The sequence below is a fragment of the Mus pahari genome, chromosome 11 (genome assembly GCF_900095145.1).
Source record: "Mus pahari chromosome 11, PAHARI_EIJ_v1.1, whole genome shotgun sequence".
Taxonomy (NCBI): Eukaryota; Metazoa; Chordata; class Mammalia; order Rodentia; family Muridae; genus Mus; species Mus pahari.
The window spans coordinates 22,212,898-22,222,840 of record NC_034600.1 but is presented as its reverse complement, the minus strand read 5'-3'; the positions used below and the strand labels follow the sequence as shown (position 1 = coordinate 22,222,840).

Sequence of the window (9,943 nt, the reverse complement as noted above, 5' to 3'; positions counted from 1 at the left end):
CCCTCTCCCTGGCAGTGCACAGGAGCAAAGATCGCCTTTTCGTTTTCTATCTCCTGTAAATTTATTAAGGATTTCATGTCTATATTCATGAAGAATATTGATTTATTGTTTTCTTGTATTCTTTCTCTTTCCTATTATTAAGGTAGTAATCAGTCTTATTTCAGATTCTATACTACATTTCATAGAAATAGTTTAATTTGCTAAGTTGTCTAGGGCTTCAGTATCTTGTATGTTGGATCTTTCTTTCCATGCCTTCTCTCCAGATTATCCTGCACCTCATTTCTACTAGTTAGAATCACTCATTATTTAGGCTAGGTTCCATTTTCATATCCTGAGATCTCATATCATTTGCGGTTAAGGTTGAGGTTTACAGCAGGGTAGTGGTGGTGCAAGCCTTTAATCCCAGCACTTAGGAGGCCGAGGCAGGCGGATTTCTGAGTTCTAGGCCAGCCTGGTCTACAAAGTGAGTTCCCGAACAGCCAGGGCTATACAGAGAAAGCCGGTCTTGGGAAAAAAAAAAGGTTGAGGTCTTCATCTGTGATTACCTGAACATGTACAAAGTTCATAGAGCTATTTTCACAATATTGATGGGTTATAGTTGCCTGAGATATAGTTTATATCATTCTGGTACCATACTGAATTGCATAGTTGTGATATTAACAAATGAGGGTTATTTTTCCATTTAAAAACCTAATCAGTATATCATCTTAGGCATATACTATATATACAAGTATTATTAAGTAAATAGGTATTTTTTATTAGATATTTTCTTTATTTACATTTTAGATGTTATTCCCTTTCCTGGTTTCCCCTCTGAAAATCTACTGTTCCATCCCCCGTGTTTTATTGTAGAGTATACTTTATAGCCTGCTCATCAACTCACCCACTCCTCCTTCCCTGTCTTGGGATTCTCCTACACTGGGACATCGAGCCTTCACAGGACCAAGGGCCTCTCCTCCCACTGATGTCCAACAAGGCCATTCTCTGCCACATATGCAGCTGTAGCCATGGGTCATTCCATGTGTACTCTTTGGTTGGTGGTTTAGTCTCTGGGAGCTCTGGGGGTCCTGGTTGGTTCATATTGTTGTTTCTTCTATGAAGCATCAAGCTCCTTCAGCTCCTTCTGTCCTGTCTCTAGCTCCTCCATTGGAGACCTTGTGTTCATTTCAATGATTGGCTAAGAGGATCCACCTCTGAATATGTCAGGCACTGACAGAACCTCTCAGGAGACAGCAATATCAGGCTCCTGTCAGCAAGCACTTGTTGGCATCCACAATAGAGTCTGGGTTTGGTGACTGCATATGGGATGGATCCCTAGGTGGGGCAGTCTCTGGATGGCCTTTCTTTCAGTGTCTGCTCCACACGTTGTATCTCCTACCATGAGTATTTTTGTTCTCCCTTCTCAGAAGGACTGAAGTATCCATACTTTGGTCTTCCTTCTTCTTGAGCTTCATTTGTTCTGTGAATTGTATCTTGGGTATTTAGAGCTTTTGAGCTAATATCCACGTACTAGTGAGTGTATGCCATGTGTGTTCTTTTGTGATTGGATTACCTCACTCAGGATGATATTTTCTAGTTCCTTACATTAGCCTAAGAATTTCATGAAGTCTTTGATTTTAATGGCTGAGTAGTATTCCATTGTGTAAATGTAACACATTTTCTGTATCCATTCCTCAGTTGAAGGACATCTGGGTTCTTTCCAGCTTCTGGCTATTATAAATAAGACTGCTATGAACGTTGTGGAGCAAGTATCCTTGTTACTTGTTGGAACATCTTCTGGGTATATGCCCAAGAGTAGTATAGCAGGATCCTCAGGTAGTACTGTGTCCAGTTTTCTGAGGAACTGCCAGACTGATTTCCAGATTGGTTGTACCAGCTTGCAATCCTACCAACAATGGAGGAGTGTTCCTCTTTCTCTACATCCTCTCCAGCATCTGCTGTCACCTGAGTTTTTGATCTTAGCCATTCTGACTGGTGTGAGGTAGAATCTCAGGGTTGTTTTGATTTGCATTTCCCTGAAGACTAAGGATGTTGAACATTTCTTTGGGTGCTTCTTAGCCATTCAGTGTTCTTTGTTCAACTCTGTACCTGATTTTTAAAATAGAGTTATTTAATTCTCTGGAGTCTAACTTCTTGAGTTCTTTGTATATATTGGATATTAGTCCTCTATCAGATGTAGGGTTGGTAAAGATCTTTTCCCAATCTGTAGGCTGCCATTTTCTCTTATTCACAGTGTCCTTTGCCTTACAGAAGCTTTGTTATCTTATGGAGTCCCATTTATCAATTCTTGACTTTAGAGCATAAACTATTGGTGTTCAGTTCAGGAAAATTTCCCGTGTCGATGTTTTTGAGGCTCTTCCCCACTTTCTTTTCTATCAGTTTCAATGTATCCAGTTTTATGTGGATGTACATGATCTACTTGGACTTGAGTGTTGTACAAGGTAAGAGTTGGTTGATTTGCATTCTACTTCATGCTAACCACCAGTTTAACTAGCACTATTTGTTGAAAATGCTGTCTTTTTCCCACTGGATGGTTTTAGCTCCTTTGTCAAATATCATAGGTGTGTGGGTTCATTTTTGGGTCTTCAATTATATTCCATTGATCTACATGCCTGTCACTATACCTGTACCATGGAGTTTTAATCACTTTTGCTCGATAATATAGCTTGAAATCCAGAATGCTGATTCCCCCAGAAGTTCTTTCATTGTTGAGAATAGTTTTCGCCATCCTGGATTTTTTCTTATTTGAAAAGAATTTGAGAATTGCTCTTTCTAGCTCTATGAAAAGTTGACTTGGAATTTTGATGGGGATTACATTGAATCTGTAGATTGCTTTCAGCGAGATGGCCATTTTTACTATATGAATCCTGCCAGTCCACAAACATGGGAGATCTTTCCATCTACTGAAGTGTTCTTCAATTTCTACAGAGACTTGAATTTCTTGTTATACAGATCTTTCACTTGTTTGGTTAGAGTCACACCAAGATAGTTTTTATTGTTTGTGACTATTGTGAAGGATGTCGATTCCCTAATTTCTTTTTCAGCCTGTTTATCCTTTGAGTATAAGAAGGCTACTGATTTGTTTGAGTTAATTTTATATCCAGCCACTTTGCTGAAGTAATCAGCTGTAGGAGTTCTCTGGTGGAGTTTGTGGGGTGACTTAAGTATACTATCCTATCATCTGCAAATAGTGATAGTTTAAGTTGTACTTTTCTAATTTATATCCCTTTGAACTCCTTTTGCTGTGTAGTTGCTCTAGCTAGAACTTCAAGTACTATATTGAATAAATAGGGAGAGAGAATGCAGCTTTGTCTAGTTCCTGATTTTAGTGGGATTGCTTCAAGTTTCTCTCCATTTAGTTTGATGTTTGCTACTGGTTTTGTGTATATTGCCTTTCTTTGTTTAGGTATGGGCCTTGAATTCCTGATCTTTCAAAGACTTTTAAAATGAAGGGATGTTGAATTTTGTCCAATGCTTTTTCAGCATCTAATGATCACATGGTTTTCTTCCTTAAGTTTGTTTATGTAGTGGATGGATTATGTTGATGGATTTCCATATATTGAACCATCCCTCCATACTATTTGATCCTGGTGGGTTATCGTTTTGATGTGTTCCTGGGTTTGGTTGGCAAGAATTTTATTGAGTATTTTTTTACATTGATATTCACAATGGAAATTGGTCTGAAGTTCTATTTCTTTGTTGGGTCTTTGTGTGGTTTTAGTATCAGCTTAATTGTGGCTTCATAGAAAGAATTGGGTAGTGTTCCTTCTGTTTCTATNNTGTGGAATAGGTTGAAGAGTATTGGTATTAGGTCTTTTTTGAAGGTCTGATAGAATTCTGCACTAAAATCATCTGGTTCTGGGCTTGTTTTGGTTGGGAGACTTTTAATGACTACTTCTATTTCTTTAGTTGTTATGGGACTGTTTAGATGATTTGTCTGATCCTGATTTAAGTTTGGTATTTGGCATCTATGTAGAAAATTGTCTATTTCATCCAGATTGCCTAATTTTGTTGAATATAGGCTTTTGTTGTAGGATCTGATGATGTTTTTTAATTTCCTCATTTTCTGTTGTTATATCTCCCTTTTCATTTCTGATTTTATTAATTAGGATACTATTTCTGTGCCCTCTGGCTATTCTGTCTAAGGGTTTATCTAAGTTGTTGATTTTTCTCAATGAACCAGCTCCTGGGGTTCTTTTGTTTGTTTGTTTTTGTTTATTATTATTATTATTATTATTATTATTATTATTATTATTATTATTATTATTATTTGTAGTTCTTTTTGTTTCTCCTTGGTTGATTTCATCCCTGAGTTTGATTGTTCCCTGCTGTCTACTCATCTTGGGTGTATTTTCTTCTTTTTATTCTAGAGTTTTTCAGGTGTGCTGGTAAGCTGGTAGTGTATGCTCTCTCCAGTTTCTTTTTGGAGGCACTCAGAGCTATGAGTTTTCCTCTTAGCAATGCCTTCATTTTGTCCCATAAGTTTTGGGTATGTCCTGCCTTCATTTTCATTAAACTCTAAAATCTTTAATTTCTTTCTTTATTTCTTCCTTGACCAAGTTATCATTGAGTAAGGTGTTGTTCAGCTTCCATGTGTATGTGGGATTTCTGTTGTTTTGGTTGCTATTGAAAAACCAGCCTTAGTCTATGGTGATCTAATAGGAGGCATGGGATTATTTCAGTCTTCTTATATCTGTTGAGATCTGATTTGTGACTGATAATATGGTCAGTTTTGGAGAAGGTGCCATGAAGTGCTGAGATTTTCTTTTGATTTAGGATGAAATATTCTATAGATATCTATTAAATCCATTTGGTCCAAAACTTCTGTTAGTTTCACTGTTTCTCTGTTTAATTTGTGTTTCCATGATGAGAGTTTTGTGTTGAAGTCCCCCACAATTATTGTGTGAGGTAAAATGTGTGCTTTTAACTTTAGTAAAGTTTCCTTTATGAATGTGGGTGCCCTTGCATTTGGAGAATAGATGTTCAGAATTGAGAGTACTTCTTGGTAGATTTTTCCTTGATGAGTATGAAGTGTTCTACCTTATCTTTTGTTATGACTTTTGGTTGAAAGTTGATTTTGTTTGATAATAGAATGGCTTCTCCAGCTTGTTTCATGGGACCATTTGCTTGGAAAATTGTTTTCTAGCGCTTTACTCTGAGGTAGTGTCTGTCTTTGACACTGAGATGTGTTTCCTGTATGCAGCAAAATTGTGGGTTCTGTTTACAAATATAGTCTGTTATTCTATGTCTTTTTATTGGGGAATTGAGTCCATTAATGTTAAGAGATATTAAGGAATATTGATTGTTGCTTCCTGTAATTTTTTATATTTATTTTTATGTTTGTGTGACTATCTTCTTTTGAGTTTGTTGAAAGAAGATTATTTTCTAGAGTGTAGTTTCCCTTCTTATGTTTGCGTTTTCCATCTATTATCCTTTGTAGGGCTGCATTTGTCAAAAGATATCAGGTAAATTTGGTTTTGTCACGGAATATCTTGGTTTCTCCATCTATGAGAGTTTTGCTGGATATAGTAGTCTGGGTTGGCATTTTTTTTTTCTCTAATGGTCTGTATGAGATCTGCCTGGGATCTTCCAGCTTTGATAATCTCTGGTGAGAAGTCTGGTGTAATTCTGATAGGTCTGCCTTTATAGTTACTTGACCTTTTTTCCTTAATGCTTTTAATATTCTTTTTTTGTGGAGTGCATTTCATGTTTTGATTATTATGTGACAGGAGGAATTCGTTTCTTGTCCAATCTATTTGTTGTTCTGTCGGCTTCTTGATGTTCATGGGCATCTCTTTCTTTAGGCTAGAGAAGTTTTCTTCTATAATATTGTCAAAGATATTTACTGGCCCTTTATAAGTTGGAAATCTTTTCTCTCTTCTGTTCCTATTATCCTTAGGTTTGGTCTTCTCATTGTGTCCTGGATTTCCTGGATGTTTTGAGTTAGGATCTTTTCGTATTTTGCATTTTCGTTGACTGTTGTGTCAATGTTTTTATGGTATCTTCTGCACCTGAGATTCTCTCTTTTATCTCTTGTATTCTGTCGGCAATGCTTCCATCTAAGACTCCTGATCTCTTTCCTAGGTTTTCTATCTCCAGTGTTGTCTCGATTTGTGATTTCTCCATTCTTTCTATTTCAATTTTTAGATCCTTCATGGTTTTGTTCATTTCCTTCACCTGTTTGATTTTATTTTCCTGCAATCCTTAAAGGGATTTTTGGGTTTCCTCTTTAAGGTCTTCTACTTGTTTACCTGTGTTGCCCTGTATTTCTTTAAGGGAATTATTTATGTCCTTCTTCAATTCCTTTATCATCATCATGAGATGTGATTTTAAAGCTGAGTCTAACTTTTCTGGTGTTTTGGAGTAACCAGGGTTTGCTGTGTGGTAGAACTGGGTTCGTACGATGCAAAGTAGTCTTCGTTTCTGTTGCTTATGTTCTTGTGCTTGCCTTTCACCATCTGGTTATCTCTGGTATTAGCTGGTCTCGCTGTCTCTGACTTTGGCTTGTCCCTCCTGCAAGCCCAGGTATCAGTATTCCTGGGAGACCAGTTCTCTTAGGGAGGAATTTAGGTATGGAGAGCTGTGATACAGGGTCAGCTCTGGGGTGCAGAGACCAGAAGGATCCTGTCCCCAACTTATCCTTGGTTCCTGTGTCCTGATAGCTATGTGTGGGTCCCTCTTGGGCCAAGCATTTGAAGAGAAGTGGTGGTGTTACCTGTGCTTGCAGGTGTGTAGGCTCTCTCCTGGCTGTATTTGTGTATGTAGTTCTGTGGGATAAGATCAGCTCTGGGCACAGACGGAGACTCGAAGACTCCTGTCCCAGGCAGCCCTTTGGTTCCTGTGTCCTGAGGGTTCTGGGTAGGTTGCTCTGAGCAGCAGTAGTGGTTCTACCTGCACTCACAGGCCTGTGTGCACTCCTGGGTGGCTTGCTCCCTCCCGGCGCTATTTGGATATGGAGCCCTGTTGAATAGGTATTTATAACTAATAAAATTAAGGTAATTGGCTTGAGTTTCTAAAGCCTCTGAGATGGAGAACCTGGCATGAAGTCAAATGAATTGAAATTTTCATGTACAAGACATTTATTAATATTCATATTTTCCTGAGGGAGTTTGAAAGTGTAGATTTCTTTTTTTTTAATTGGATATTTTATTTATTTACATTTCAAATGTTATTTCCTTTCCCAGTTCTCACCTCTAAAATCCCCTATCCCAAGCCTACTCCCCCTGCTTCTATGAGGGTACTCCACCCACCCACCCACTACTTCCTCCCTGATCTGACATTCCTCTACATTGGGGCATTGAGCCTTCGGAGTACCAAGAGCTTCACCTCTCCTTGATGTCCAACAATACTATCCTGTGCTACATATGGGGCTGGAGCCATGGATTCCTTCATGTGTACTCTTTGGTTGGTGGTTTAGTCCCTGAGAGCTCTGGGGTCCTGGTTGGGTGATATTGTTCTTCTTCCTATGGGGCTCCAAAAACCCTTCAGGGAAACAAGCCTTTCTCTACATCCTTCATTGGGAACCCCATGTTCTGTTCAATGGTTGACTGCAAGCTTCCACCTCTGTATTAGGCTCTGGCAGAGCCTCTCAGGTGACAGCTGTATCAGGCTCCTGTCAGCAAGCTCTTGTTGGCATCCACAGTAGTATCTTGGTTTGGTGTCTGTATGGAATGGATCCCCAGGTGGGTAATGTCTGAATGGCCTTTCCTTTATCTCTGCTCCGAACTCTGTCTCTGTATTCCCTCCCCTGAGTGTTTTGTTCCCCCTTCTAAGAAGGACTGAAGCATCCACACTTTGGTCTTCCTTCTTCTTGATATTTATGTGGTCTATAAATTGTATCTTGGGTATTCTGAGCTTTGGGGCTAAATAATCCTATTAAAAAATAGTGTATAGAGCTGAACAAAGAATTCTCAAGTGATGAATATTGAATGGCTGAGAAGCACCTAAATGAATGTTCAACATTTTTAGTCCTCAGGGAAGTGCAAATCAAAACATCCCTGAGATTCCACCTCACACCAGTCAGAATGGCTAAGATCAAAAACTCAAGTGANAGCAGATGCTGGAGAGGATGTAGAGAAAGAGGAACACTCCTCCATTGTCAGTGGGATTGTAAGCTGGTACAACCACTCTGGGAATCAGTCTGGCAGTTCCTCAGAAAACTAGACATAGTACTACCTGAGGATCCAGCTATACCACTCTTAGGCATATACTCAGAAGATGTTCCAACATGTAACAAGGATACTTGCTCCACTATGTTCATAGCAGCCTTATTTATAATAGCCAGAAGCTGGAAAGAACCTAGATGTCCTTCAACAGAGAAATGGATACAGAAAATGTGGCACATTTACACTATAGAGTACTACTTAGCTATTTAAATCAACAACTTCATGAAATTCTTAGGCTAATGTAAGGAACTAGAAAATATCATCCTGAGTGAGGTAAATGTCTCAAAAGAACACACATGGTATGCACTCACTGATAAGTGAATGCAAAAAGTATAGCCAAAAGTAGATTTCTAGTACTTCATATAGGAGTGTTAATGTTGTCCCCTGTGATAAACTGTGATGAAGAAAAGGCTCCAGTCATGTCAGTCACATGAAATGTTCCCACAGTTCAAAGCTTTCAATTTTACCAATCCCTCTCCTACCAACTCTTTTTCTTTCCCCTGGATTTCTTAAAGTGGTAGCTGTCCTTTGTCCAATGGGGTTAATATGCTTATTCCTAAAATATTTATTTATTTTTAAGACATACTCAGTGGAGAGATAGAAGACTTCAAAACATACATGTCCAATTTTCATGCACCAGTAGGCATTCAGAATGTGGAGAATTTTAGATAGGAAGTATAATAAAATTATATATTATTTACTTTATAAAATTACATAATTTTATAAAATAAAGGTACATCCTCTGTTACATTGCATTCTTTGTGGTGTCTTGGTTATGCCCCATGCTCAAACATTAATATTTCTTTAGTGAAATTCTAGTCATACAAACTAGGATAGATAACTAGTATAGAAAGCCTCAGGTAAGAATTGAACCACCAAATCAGTTGTCATCCAAACCTCCATCTTCTTTATTTCCTCCAATTTTCAGATTACTTTAAATACCATAGTTTTGAATACGGGACTGATAACTATTGTCTGACTGTTATACTATATATTGATGGTGGTTTCTAGACCCAGTCCTATCTTCATGTTCTGTGAATGTCATTTAGTGGTGGTATGCCTGGGGCTTTGCTCAAGAGTGTTCTAGCATAGCTAGAGCAAATTCTGCTCCAGGGTGAGATAGCCCTGTGATTTTAGAAGCTAACACCCGAAAGTAACTCACCATCAGGAAGTAGTGAGATTCAATAAATAGAAACATACCCCCAACTTCTAAAGGCTCAGGTAGGAAAGTCTGAGGCATGTTCTTTTGTCTCTCAGAGGGTCCCGGTAGGGATGAGTGTATTTTGCTTAGTAAGTAGTCCATACAAGGTAATAATTGCATTCCCTGCCTATTTCATGTTATCCTATTACACTCTCTTGCTGTTCTCCTGAAATCACTTTCAAATAGATAACTGCCACCCAAAGCCTCATCTCAAGGTCTGCTTCTTGCAGTAACCCATGCTAAGACAGGAACCCCCACAGAACATGAATCTTCAGTGTAGGGGTTTTGCTTTTGTCCAGACTTTTGTGTGGTTGTTAACCACTTTTTTCACGTGTTAAACTTTTGCCTGTTAATGTCAGGACCTGTATTGTGCAATAGGAACACTTTCCTGGTGTCTAACTATCACTGTGAACATTTTCAAATGCAGTAGGACTTCTTGTTGCTGCGCCAAGGGCTCTGTTTCTGCTTCCCATCCTCAAAGCCACTGTCTTGGCTAAGGTTTTTTTTTTTTTTTTTTTTTTTTTGAATCTGGTTGTTTGGTCAGACGTTTGCTTCACATTCACAGTGAAGGAATCTC

The 9,943-nt window shown here is 38.5% G+C and overlaps 1 protein-coding gene across 1 annotated transcript in view; it reads left to right on the top strand.

The window, feature by feature from the left end:
* The window catches only part of Atg10 (autophagy related 10), a 291,273-nt gene that overhangs the window by 154,973 nt on the left and 126,357 nt on the right, over positions 1–9,943 (top strand). The gene's annotated exons all lie outside the window — the stretch shown is intronic.